This window comes from Bos indicus, chromosome X (genome assembly GCF_029378745.1).
Source record: "Bos indicus isolate NIAB-ARS_2022 breed Sahiwal x Tharparkar chromosome X, NIAB-ARS_B.indTharparkar_mat_pri_1.0, whole genome shotgun sequence".
Classification (NCBI taxonomy): domain Eukaryota; kingdom Metazoa; phylum Chordata; class Mammalia; order Artiodactyla; family Bovidae; genus Bos; species Bos indicus.
In genome coordinates, this window is record NC_091789.1 from 134,332,187 (window position 1) to 134,345,450 (window position 13,264).

General features: G+C 42.2%; 1 protein-coding gene across 10 annotated transcripts in view; it reads left to right on the top strand.

Moving 5' to 3' along the window:
- ADGRG2 (adhesion G protein-coupled receptor G2) overlaps positions 1-13,264 on the top strand; it is a 127,638-nt gene that overhangs the window by 5,507 nt on the left and 108,867 nt on the right. For 9 of the 10 annotated variants that reach the window (XM_070784656.1, XM_070784663.1, XM_070784658.1 and 6 more), the window contains exon 2: positions 2,000-2,074. The exons of the other annotated variant lie outside the window; for it this stretch is intronic. The gene's annotated coding sequence lies outside the window, so the exon portion shown is untranslated. The remainder of the gene's footprint in view (positions 1-1,999; positions 2,075-13,264) is intronic. 10 annotated transcript variants of the gene reach the window in all.

Consider the following 13,264-nt stretch of genomic DNA (forward strand, 5'->3'; position numbering starts at 1 on the left):
TTCTCCTGCCTTCAGTCTTTCCCAGCACCAGGGTCTTTTCTAATGAGTTGGCTCTTTGTATCAAGTGGCCAAAGCATTGGAGCTGAAGCATCAGTCCTTCCAATGAATATTCAGGGTTGATTTCCTTTAGGGTGGACTCATTTGATCTTCTTGCAGTCCAAAAGATTCTCAAGAGTCTTCTGCAGCACCACAGTTCAAAAGCATCAATTCTTCAGCACTCAGCCCTTTTTAAGGTCCAACTCTCACATCCATACATGACTACTGGAAAAACCATAGCTTTGACTATATGAACCTTTGTTGGCAAAATAATGTCTCTGCTTTTTAATACACTGTCTAGGTTTGTCATAGCTTTTCTTCCAAGGAGCAAGCGTCTTTTAATTTCATGGCTGCGGTCACCATCTTCAGTGATTTTGGAGCCCCCCAAAATAAAGTCTCTCAACTGTTTCCATTGTTTCCCCATCTATTTGCCATGAAGTGATGGGACCGGATGCCATGATCTTCGTTTTTTGAATGTTGAGTTTTAAGCCAGCTTTTTCACTCTCCTTTTTCACTTTCATCAAGAGACTCTTTAGTTCTTCTTTCCTTTCTGCCATAAGGGTGGTGTCATCTGCATATCTGAGGTTATTGATATTTCTCCCAGCAGTCTTGATTCCAGCTTGTGCTTCATCCAGCCCAGCATTTCGCTTGACGTACTATGCATAAAAGTTAAATGCAAGGTGACAATATACAGCCTTGACATATTCCTTTCCCAATTTTGAACCAGTTCGTTGTTCAGTGTCCAGTTCTAACTGTTGCTTCTTGACTTGCATACAGGTTTCTCAGGAGACGGATAAGGTGGTCCGGTATTCCCATCTGTTTAAGAATTTTCCACATTGTATGAATGAACAATGAACGAACAATAAGTAGATATCTTATGTGTAAATAAGGTAGCTTTTGTTAGTGGTTTTCAAACTTTTCTGCCCACCATTTACAGTGATAAGTATAAATCTCAGCTCAGTATGAACGTATCTATATATAATTGAAACAGAATCTCAAGAAGTATTATGCATTTTTCCTCTGTGAAGCGTATTCTGAAATTTTCAATTCTCTTTCATCTGTTGTATTCATTTTAGAATGATGATCATTGCATTGATTTGACACTCTTTCATAAAACTACTGTGTTATAAAACTGTTTGTTTAGTTTTTAAGTCCCCAAACTGCTGAACTGTGTTCGGGATAGATTCATTTTATATCAGATCCTCTTATGATGCTAAGTGAGTTCATTTTTAATACCCTGAGATGACGGTGCGTGTTGATTTGCTTTAGTTGTGTCCGACTGTGTGTGACCCCCCATACTGTAGCCTGCCAGGCTCCTCTGTCCATGGGATTCTCCAGGCAAGAATACTAGAGTGGGTTGCCATTTCCTTCTCCAGGGGATTTTCCCAACCCAGGGATCTCGAAGCCAGGTGTCCTGCATTGCAGGCAGCTTGTTTACTGTCTGAGCCACCAGGGAGATAATGGTAGCTACCCCAATTTTTCTCTCAAATTTATATGTAGCCTGTAACCCAGTCTCCCAGTGCCCACCCTGACCCCAGAGAATTACCAGTAAAGGCAGTCTTGTAAATCTACTGCTCAAATCCTCTACCATGCTTACACTAGACCCCTAGCTCCTTCCTGTAGCCTGAGGCCCTATATGACCTTTACCCCATTCTTCCCATACTTTTCCAGCTGTGCCAGCCTTCTTGCTATTCATCACGTCAGCCAAGCATTTCCCTGCTTCCCAGCCTTAGCATTTGTGGTGCTGCCTGCCTGGAGCATCATTTCACCAAATAATCTCCTAACTTGTCCATCTGTTTCATTTGGGGCTTCTCTAACCCTCATTCTAAATCAGCATTCCTCACCTACCACTAGAAATGTCCACCCCCCTCATCCCACTTTTGTTTTCTTGTAACATTATTATCTGCAATTATATTATTTAGTTATTCATTCACTAATTCCATGTCTTTTTTTCCCTTGCTAGAAAACAAGTTCCAAGAAGGCAGGGACTTTGTGTCTCTTGCTCAGGACCTAGAACAGTGGACATAGTAGATGCTCAGTAAGTATTTGTTGAATGGATGAATGAGTGCACTTAGAATCTAGAAGAAATCAAGCACTAATCTTAAGAGAAATTCAAAGCACTCTGCTTTTTTGTTCAGTTTTGGTGTGGAAATTTCTTTAGGTTAAACAAAAGAGTATATTTTATTTTTATTATTTTATTTTGGCTGCACTGAGTCTTTGTTGTGTCATGTGGACTTCTCTTGTTGTGAAAAACAGTCCCTAGATCACGCTGGCTCAGTAGTTGTAGCAAGCAGGCTTACTTGCCCCTCTACATGTAGGATCTTAGTTCCCTGATGAGGGATCGAATCTATATCCCCTGCATTGAAAGTTGGATTCTTAACCACTGGACCACCAGAGAAGTCACTTATTTTATTTATTTTTATAGTATATTTTAATGTGAATACTTCATAAATCAACAGACCTCTGGTGTCCACTACATTTCTCATCTGTGATAATAATAATATGTGCTTAGTCACTCAGTCGTGTCTGACTCTGTGACTCTGTGGACTATAGCCCATCAGGCTCCTCTGTCCATGGGGATTCTCCAGGCAGGAATACTGGAGTGGGTTGCCCTTCTCCAGGGGATAGTAATAACTAACAGCTAATATTTATTGGGCAGGTGGTGCTCTTACTGGTTTACCTTTGTTAACTCATTTAACACTCCCAAACTCTTGAGACAGGTACTATTTTTTATTTAAGTGTACAGATGAGTATTCACTGTTTTTTTTTCCCCACCATATTTATTAGAATGGTCTTTGCCTTCAGAAAGTTATAAACATGCCTTTAGCATTTAAGATGTGCTGCTAAGTATCCCAAGGCTCCTCAGTCCTTTATGTAGCAAACACACCCATCCACCATCGAGGTGGGTACTATTAGCATTTTATAGATGCGGAAACTAAAGCATGCAGAGGTTAAGTTTGTTCGTGTCCTTTGTCCACAGTCGCACAAATGATAAGCAGTAGATCTAGGGTTGGAACACAGACCATCTGATTTCAGAGGTGTGGGTTTTTTCTTAATTGAAGTATAGCTGATTTATAGTATATATTAGTTTCAGATGTATAACATACTGATTCAGTATTTTTTACAGATTATGCTCCATTAAACGTTAGTAAAAGATAGTGGCTCTAGTTCCCTGTGCTATATGATACATCCTTGATGTTTATCTATTTTATACATAGTAGTTTATATCTTTTAATCCCATACCCCTACCTTGCCCCCCTTCCCTCTCCCCAGTTGTAACCACTAGTTTGTTTTCTATATCTGTGAGTCTTTCTGTTTTGCTGTATACCTTCATTTGTATTATTTTTAAGATTCCACATATAAGTGACATCATACAGTGTTTGATTTTTTTCTCTGACTTATTTTACTGTCCATTAACAGATGAATGGATAAAGAAAATATGATATACACACAAAATGGAATATTACTGAGCCATAAAAAAGAATAAAATTCTGTCGTTTTCAGCAGCATGCATGGATGTAGAGCCTGTGTTTTTAACCACAGTGCTCATAGCAATGAGGAGCATACACAATTTTTGATCTTTAAAAACATGTCATGTTTATGGCCTTTGTTTCTGTACCCAAGCAAGTGCTGGTGTGCCTATGGCACAGAAAGCCAAACTTGACACTGGGTATTTGCAGCAAAGTCAGGGTTTACTGTAGCGCACCAATCAAGGGAGTGGGAGACAAGCCTCAGATCCATTCCAACTTGATCTTTGAGTTAGGGGCTTTTTTAAATGGGGAAGAACAAAGAGGCTGGGATTAATCATCATTTTGTGATGTTTCTGTGATATTTCTTCATCATAGCTTTGAGAGTCAGGATGTTTCTGGTTTACGATTCTCTGGCCAGGTCTGTTACTTCAACTTACCCAGGAGAAACAGCCTGAGTTTGTATATTAATGGTGATGTCTATAATAGCAACTTCAGTACATTAATGATGTTATTAATGACAGTAGTTTTAGTCGTCTAACTTTGATTAGTATTCAGTTAGCAAAGGATTGAGGTCAGAAGGGACAGGAAAGGGAATAAAGTTTTGGATGCATGCATGCTCAGTTGCTTCAGTTGTGTCTGACTCTTTGTGACCCTATGGACCATAACCTGCCAGGCTTCTCTGTCCATAGGGTTCTCCAGCAAGAATACTGGAGTGGGTTGCCATACCCTCCACGGGATTTTCCCGACCCAGGGATCAAACCGGTGTCTCTTCTATCTCCTCCATTGGCAGGCAGGTTCTTTGCCACTAGTGCCACCTGGGAACCCCAAAGTTTTGGATAGAGATATTAATTATAAACTCACTAAGGGAACTCAGTAGAGGTTTCATTTCCGTAGCATAAGTGGCTCTCAACCAGGGTCAGTTCACCCCCTGCCCTGCCCCGGGGCAAATGTCTGGACATTTTTGGTTCTCATGACTGGCAGAGGTAGTGGCGCTATTGGCATCTAGTGGGCAAAAACCAGAGATGTAGCTAAATACCCCGTAATGTGCAGAAAATGACTCCCCACATCCCTTTCTCCTCACTGATAATTATCTGGCCCAATATCCATCATGCTGAGGTTGAGAAACCTGGCCTTAACACAGTAGCTCTGAAAGCTGCCTGTCTATTTGAATGACTTGGGGAGTTTTTAGAATAAATACTGATGTCTAGGTCCAGGTCCTGACCTTAATAAACCACAAATGGATCTTCAGCATCGCCTGGTGATCCTACCATGCTTGAATAGTGGCTGTGTCTTTCCAATTTCCAAAACAGCTATTTTACCCTTCTTTTACTTTCTCTGTTCCTCCTACTTCAGCTGCTGACTCTGTCTCTTTAGCAGAACCCTCCTTGTATTCTCACCACCCAGACTCCCAGCATGTGTACAGGTGCCCAGGTGAAACTGACTGAGATGCCCCGCTGTTCTGTGAAACTGACTGAAACATCCCCAGTGTGTCAAAGACCGGCTTCTTTGCTGGGCTCTGGACTTCTCATCCTCTTTGCCTTCTCAAGGACATGTTCTCCCCAACCCCCCCATTTAAAAAAAATTGGAAAGAATTTCAAACTTTACTAATAAATTGCAAACATAAAAATTGCACAGAGAACATCCATATACCCTTTAACCAGATTCTTCTGTCCTTAACATTTGACCCCATTTGCTTCATCCATTGCACTCTTCTTCATGCACATAATTTTTTTCCTGAACCATTTGAGGCTAAGTTACATGCATCATGGCTTTTACTCCTAAGTACTTCAGTATGGATTTTCTAAGAATAAGAATATTCTCTTACATAATCACAGTAGTTGTCAACTTTGGGAAATTTAATATTGATACAATATTGTTTTTAATCTCCCATCTGTATTCCAGTTTTAAAAATAAACCTGCTAACATTTACAGCCTTTTTTTCTTCTAGTACAGAATCTGATCTAGGGTTGTTCAGGCATCTAGTTGTCATGTTTCTTAGCCTCTTTTAATCTATAACATTTTCACAGCCTTTCTCTGTCTTTTATGACATTGGCATTGTGGGGGAGGAAAAATCATTTTTCCTTTACCCTTCTAGGTTCTTGGCTGAGACCTCCCTATAATGAAAATACATTAATTAGAGAAAAACAAATGGTTTAATAACATGCATATGTGGCAGATACCCAGGAAAACTGAGAAACTGTGAAATGGACCAAGCCACCTTAAATGCCATCTCTAGCTAAAGATAAAAGATGTTGGCTTGGGGGAGGCCAGTTATAAGACTAACAGGCAAAGCACAGTAAACAAGGGTCATGTTGTAAGGGTCAGGTTGTTAGGCACATTGATAAAGAGTTTCTAGAGATTAAAATCATCTTTCTGTCTGTTATAGCAAGAAATATGTCTGTTGTAAATTGTCTCTTACAAAAGGGTAACTTATACCAGGTTTTCAGAGCTTCTCCTGTATCTGCTGTTTCTTAAAAATAATCAGCCTAAGGACTTCCTTGGTGGTGCAGTGGTTAAGAATCTGCCTTACAATGCAGGGGACCCATGTTTGATCCCTAGTCGGGGAACTAGGATCCCACATGCCTAGGGGATACTGAGTATGCACACCTCAACTAGAGAGAAGTCTGTGTGCTGCAACAAAGACCCAATACAGCCAAAAAAAACCACACCAAATAATAATAATAATCAGCCTAAAATAATCAATATGCCGAAGAGGCATATTTTGGGATGCCATATTCTGCTCCCCTTTAACATTTAGAATGAAAACAGACCACCTCCCTCTCCTTTTTATTTTATTTTAAAGTTTTTATTTATTCATTTATTTTTAGTTTTGGCTGCGCTGGGTCTTTGTTGCTGCTTGGGCTTTTTCTCTCGTTGTGGTGAGCTGGGGCTACTCTAGTTGCAGAGCATGGGCTTCTTGTGGTGGCTTCTCTTGTTGCAAATCATGGGTTCTAGGCACATGGGCTTTAGTAGTCGAGGCTTGCAGGCGCTAGGGTGCTGGTGCTCTCTCTGTCTCTGTCTGTCTGTCTGTCTGGCTCTCGCTCTCTGTCTCTGTCTGTCTGTCTCTCTCTCTTTCTCTCTCTCTCTCTTTATATATATATACACATATACACACCTCTTCAAATTCTTTTCTCCCATAGGTTATTACAAAATACTGAGTATAGTTCCCTGTGAGATATAGTAGGTCCTTTTTGGTTATCTGCCATTTATTTATTTATTCATGTATTTATTATTAGTATGGACTCATAAATTTCTGTTTTTCAATACTCTGTAATTAATTACTTAAATTATTTTGGTGCTCCAGTTGTGAAGGACTTGACTTATTCCAGTTCCCTCTTTTTTTACTGCTTTGCCGAGCATCCTCCTCTCTTTTCTGGATTGTTCTCATCAGCTCATAATCATGATCTAATATGTAGTATATCCATTGGCTCTGTATCCCCTCCAGTTGCTCCCACATTTCTAGTTGCCTCTCAGAGGAACCTCTTAAAAGGCTGCATATAGTTTATTGCCACACATTCTTCCCTTGTCTAGTCTAATCAGGGTCCTGTCCTGAGTGGGGCTCTTCTTGGCAGTCCTTGATGAACTCCACGTTGCCAAATTCATCAGTTGTCCCTTCTCTGGCTTATTGTGCTTGACTTTGCAGCAACATTTTCTCCTTTTTTGAACACTTTCTTCTTGTTGCTTCCATTACCCTACACTCTTGATTTTCCTACTCTTGCTGGTAACTTACTCTAAGTCTTCATCTCAGGCTCTTCCTCCTCTACTCAACCCACAAAGGTTGGTGTCCTTCCCGGGCACTAGGACTCTGTGCTCTCCTGATATGATCCATCCAGTCTGCGGCTTTCCATTCCATGTAGATGCCAGTACCCATGACCTTTCCCACACCTCAAGATTTACTAATTCACTTTAAAAAATGTTATTTTAGTTGATTTACAATATTGTATTAATTTCTGCTCTATAGGAAAGTGGCTTAGTTATATGTATATATTATTTTTCTTAATTTTTTCTGTTATGGTTTATCACAGGATATTGAATAGAGTTCTCTATGCTATACAGTAGGAACAAATTCATTCTTTTAAAAGACTCGTCTGTACTCCCTGCCCTTCTGTCAAGCTTTATTGAGATATTATTGACAATATGAATTGTATATCAAGGTGTACAATTTGATGTTTTGGTTATGTGTATATTGTGAGGGGCTTCCCAAGTGGTGCCAGTGGTAAAGAATCTGCCTGCCAATGCAGGAGATATAGGAAACACAGGTAGGATCCCTGGGTTGGGAAGATCCTCTGGTGTAGGAAATGGCAACCCACTCCAGTATTCTTACCATGGACAGAGGAGCCTGGAGAGCTACAGTCCATGGGGCTGCAAAGAGTTGGACACGACTGAGCACAAACACACACTGTGAACTGATTACCGCACTCAAGCTAACTAATGTATCCATCACCTCACAGTTAAGTGTGTGTGTGTGTGTGTGTGTATGTATGGTGAGAACACTTAGGATCTACCCCTTTAGCAAACTTCAAGTGTACAGTTACTATTAACTGTAGTCACCGTGCTGTACATAAGATCTCCAGAACTCCCTTGTCTACACTGATTTTAAGAAGTAAACTCCAGCCTCTTTAGCATGGATTTCACACTGCACTACCACTGTTCAGTTCACTTCAGTCACTCAGTCGTGTCTGACTCTTTGCGACCCCATGAATCGCAGCACGCCAGGCCGCCCTGTCCATCACCAACTCCCGGAGTTCACTCAGACTCACGTCCATCGAGTCAGTGATGCCATCCAGCCATCTCATCCTTTGTCGTCCCCTTCTCCTCTTGCCCCCAATCCCTCCCAGCATCACAGTCTTTTCCAATGAGTCAACTCTTCGCATGAGGTGGCCAAAGTACTGGACTTTCAGCTTCAGCATCATTCCTTCCAAAGAAATCCCAGGGCTGATCTCCTTTAGGATGGACTGGTTGGATCTTCTTGTAGTCCAAGGGACTCTCAAGAGTCTTCTCCAACACCACTGTTCAAAAGCATCAATTCTTCGGCACTCAGCTTTCTTCACAGTCCAACTCTCACATCCATACATGACCACTGGAAAAACCATAGCCTTGACTAGATGGACCTCTGTTTGACAGAGTAATGTCTCTGCTTTTGAATATGCTATCTACGTTGGTCATAACTTTCCTTCCAAGGAGTAAGCGTCTTTTAATTTCATGGCTTCAGTCACCATCTGCAGCGATTTTGGAGCCAAAAAATAAAGTCTGACACTGTTTCCCCATCTATTTCCCATGAAATGATGGGACCAGATGCCATGATCTTCGTTTTCTGAATGTTGAGCTTTAAGCCAACTTTTTCACTCTCCTCTTTCACTTTCATCAAGAGGCTTTTCAGTTCCTCTCCACTTTCTGCCATAAGGGTCGTGTCATCTGCATATCTGAGGTGATTGATATTTCTTCCGGCAATCTTGATTCCAGCTTGTGCTTCTTCCAGCCCAGCATTTCTCATGATGTACTCTGCATATAAGTTAAATAAGCAGAGTGACAGTATACAGCCTTGATATACTCCTTTTCCTATTTGGAACGAGCCTGTTGTTCCATGTCCAGTTCTAACTGTTGCTTCCTGACCTGCATACAGGTTTCTCAAGAGGCAGATCAGGTGGTCTGGTATTCCCATCTCTTTCAGAATTTTCCACAGTTTATTGTGATCCACACACAGTCAAAGGCTTTGGCATAGTCAATAAAGCAGAAATAGATGTTTTTCTGGAACTCTTGCTTTTTCGATGATCCAGCAGATGATGGCAATTTGATCTCTGGTTCCTCTGCCTTTTCTAAAACCAGCTTGAACATCTGGAAGTTCATGGTTCATGTACTGCTGAAGCCTGGCTTGGAGAATTTTGAGCGTTACTTTACTAGCGTATGAGATGAGTGCAATTGTGCAGTTGTTTGAGCATTCTTTGGCATTGCCTTTCTTTGGGATTGGAATGAAACTGACCTTTTCCAGTCCTGTGGCCACTGCTGAGTTTTCCAAATTTGCTGGCATATTGAGCGCAGCACTTTCACAGCATCATCTTTCAGGATTTGAAATAGCTCCACTGGAATTCTATCACCTCCACTAACTTTGTTCGTAGTGATGCTTTCCAAGGCCCACTTAACTTCACATTCCAGGATGTCTGGCTCTGGGTGAGTGATCATACCATCGTGATTATCTTGGTTGTGAAGATCTTTTTTGTACAGTTCTTCTGTGTATTCTTGCCACCTCTTCTTAATATCTTCTGCTTCTGTTAGGTCCATACCATTTCTGTCCTTTATCGAGCCCATGTTTGCCTGAAATGTTCCCTTGGTATCTCTAATTTTCTTGAAGAGAGCTCTAGTCTTTCCCATTCTGTTGTTTTCCTCTATTTCTTTGCATTGATACCTGAGGAAGGCTTTCTTATCTCTTCTTGCTGTTCTTTGGAACTCTGCATTCAGATGCTTATATCTTTCCTTTTCTCCTTTGCTTTTCACTTCTCTTCTTTTCACAGCTATTTGTAAGGCCTCCTCAGACGGCCATTTTGCTTTTTTGCGTTTCTTTTCCATGGGGATGGTCTTGATCCCTGTCTCCTGTACAATGTCACGAACCTCCATCCATAGTTCATCAGGCACTCTTATCTATCAGACCTAGGCCCTTAAATCTATTTCTCACTTCCACTGTATAATCATAAGGGATTTGATTTAGGTCATACCTGAATGGTCTAGTGGTTTTCCATACTTTCTTCAATTTAAGTCTGAATTTGGCAATAAGGAGTTCATGATCTGAGCCACAGTCAGCTCCTGGTCTTGTTTTTGACTATATAGAGCTTCTCCATCTTTGGCTGCAAAGAATATAATCAATCTGATTTCAGTGTTGACCATCTGGTGATGTCCATGTGTAGAGTCTTCTCTTGTGTTGTTGGAAGAGGGTGTTTGCTCTGACCAATGCTTTTTCTTGGCAAAACTCTGTTGGTCTTTGCCCTGCTTCATTCCGTATTCCAAGGTCAAATTTGCATGTTACTCCAGGTGTTTCTTCGGAGAAGGCAATGGCACCCCACTCCAGTACTCTTGCCTGGAAAATCCCATGGGCGGAGGAGCCTGGTAGGCTGCAGTCCATGGGGTCGCTAAGAGTCTGACACGACTGAGCGACTTCACTTTCACTTTTCACTTTCATGCATTGGAGAAGGAAATGGCAACCCACTCCAGTGTTCTTGCCTGGAGAATCCCAGGGATGGGGGAGCCTGGTGGGCTGCCGTCTGTGGGGTCGCAGCGAGTCGGACATGACTGAAGCGACTTAGCAGTAGCAGCAGCAGCAGCAGCCAGGTGTTTCTTGACTTCCTACTTTTACATTCCAGTCCCCTATAATGAAAAAGACATCTTTGTTGGGTGTTAGTTCTAAAAGGTCTTGTAGGTCTTCATAGAACTGTTCAACTTCAGCTTCTTCGGTGTTACTGGTTGGGGCATAGGCTTGGATTACTGTGATATTGAATGGTTTGCCTTGGAAACGAACAGAGATCATTCTGTCATTTTTGAGATTGCATCCAAGTACTGCATTTTGGACTCTTTTGTTGACCATGATGGCTACTCCATTTCTTCTAAGTGATTCCTGCCCACGGTAGTAGATACAGTGGTCATCTGAGTTAAACTCACCCATTCCAGTCCATCTTAGTTTGCTGATTCCTAGAATGTCGATGTTCACTCTTGACATCTCCTGTTTGACCACTTCCAGTTTGCCTTGATTCTTGGACCTAACATTCCAGGTTCCTATGCAATATTGCTCTTTACAGCATCGGACCTTGCTTCTATCACCAGTCACATCCACAACTGGGTATTGTTTTTTGCTTTGGCTCCATCCCTTCATTCTTTCTGGAGTTACTTCTCCACTGATCTCCGGTAGCATATTGGGCACCTACTGACCCGGGGAGTTCCTCTTTCAGTGTCCTGTCTTTTTGCCTTTTCACACTGTTCATGGGGTTTTCAAGGCAAGAATACTGAAGTGGTTTGCCATTCCCTTGTCCAGTGGACCACATTCTGTCAGACTTCTCCCCCATGACCCGCCCATCTTGGGTAGCCCCACGGGCATGGCTTAGTTTCATTGAGTTAGACAAGGCTGTGGTCCTAGTGTGATTAGATTGACTAGTTTTCTGTGATTATGGTGTCAATGTGTCTGCCCTCTGATGCCGTCTTGCAACACCTACCGTCTTACATGGGTTTCTCTTACCTTGGACGTGGGATATCTCTTCACGGCTGCTCCAGCAAAGCTCAGCCGCTGCTCCTTACCTTGGACGAGGGGTATCTCCTCACAGCCGCCCCTCCTGACCTTGAACGTGGAGTAGCTCCTCTAGGCCCTCCTGCACAGCCACTGCTCTTTGGACTGGGGTAGCTCCTCCTGGCCGCCGCCCCTGGCCTCGGGCATGGGGTAGCTCCTCCCGGCCACCGCTGTTAGATTAAAACATAGTATTGATTTTATTGTGTAGTGGAAATTGTCTCAAAAATATCTTTAAGATCTTTATACTGGCTCAGAAATTTCATTGAGAAACACTAGAAAACAATGTTGATAAATTGACTACTTCTAAGAATGCTGAAAGTTTTGGGGGAAAGTTGAACTATTAACAGGCTCAGAAATGAGAGTTATAGAAATGAAAAATGGAAGGAAGTATAGGAAAAATCATGTTCTTAAACATTTTGTGCCTTTATTTATTTATTTTGCCGCTCCACATGGCGTGTGTTATCTCAGCTCCCTGACCAAGAGTCAAACTTGTGCCCCCTGCTGTGGAAAAGCAGAGTCTTAACCACTGGACCACTAGGGAAGTCACCATTTTGTGCTTTTTAAATATAAAAATTCAAAAATCTTGAAACAAAGAGACCTACTAATCCACATTTTTGATTAAAGCCAATTTTTGATTCCCTGCCATCTCCATGCCATACTTGATTTTCTCCCCATGAGACCATCTCAGTGTATGACACCACGACCCATCTAGTTGTTCAAGCTCTATGCCTACAAATTTCCTGCCCCACATCCAACCTATCTACACATCTTGTCACTTTGACTTCCAGAGTGTATTCCAGGTGTTCCAACCTCTCTACTTGGACTCCTCCACGATTCTCCCTTCTGCCGCTATCTTTCTTGGACGGTTGTAGTGGCCTCCTATAATCCAATTCCCATACAGCAGCTGGAGCATCTCTTTAGAAGTATTAACTGGATGATGTTACTCCCCTGCTGGATTATGGTGTTCTGCCATGTTCTGACCCCTGCTCTTCCCTGTTGCAGACCACACTTCCTCCTTTTGATTCTTCCAGCACATCAAGCTCCTTTTGGTCTTTTGTACTAACTGTTCTCTCTGGAATGTTCTCTCTGCCCCTCTCTCATCTTTCTCTGGCTGGCATCATTCATCTCTCAGTTTAAGTATCACCTCTGGTTCCTTGTGGAGAAGGCAATGGCACCCCACTCCAGTACTCTTGCCTGGAAAATCCCATGGATGGAGGAGCCTGGTGGGCTGCAGTCCATGGGGTCGCTAAGAGTCGGACATGACTGAGCGACTTCACTTTCACTTTTCACTTTCATGCATTGGAGAAGGAAATGGCAACCCACTCCAGTGTTCTTGCCTGGAGAATCCCAGGGATGGGGGAGCCTGGTGGGCTGCTGTCCATGGGGTCGCACAGAGTCAGACACGACTGAAGCGACTTAGCAGCAGCTGGTTCCTTAATCCAAAATAGATTCCAAGTCACTCACTGTATCATTCTCACCTTACTGTAATTTT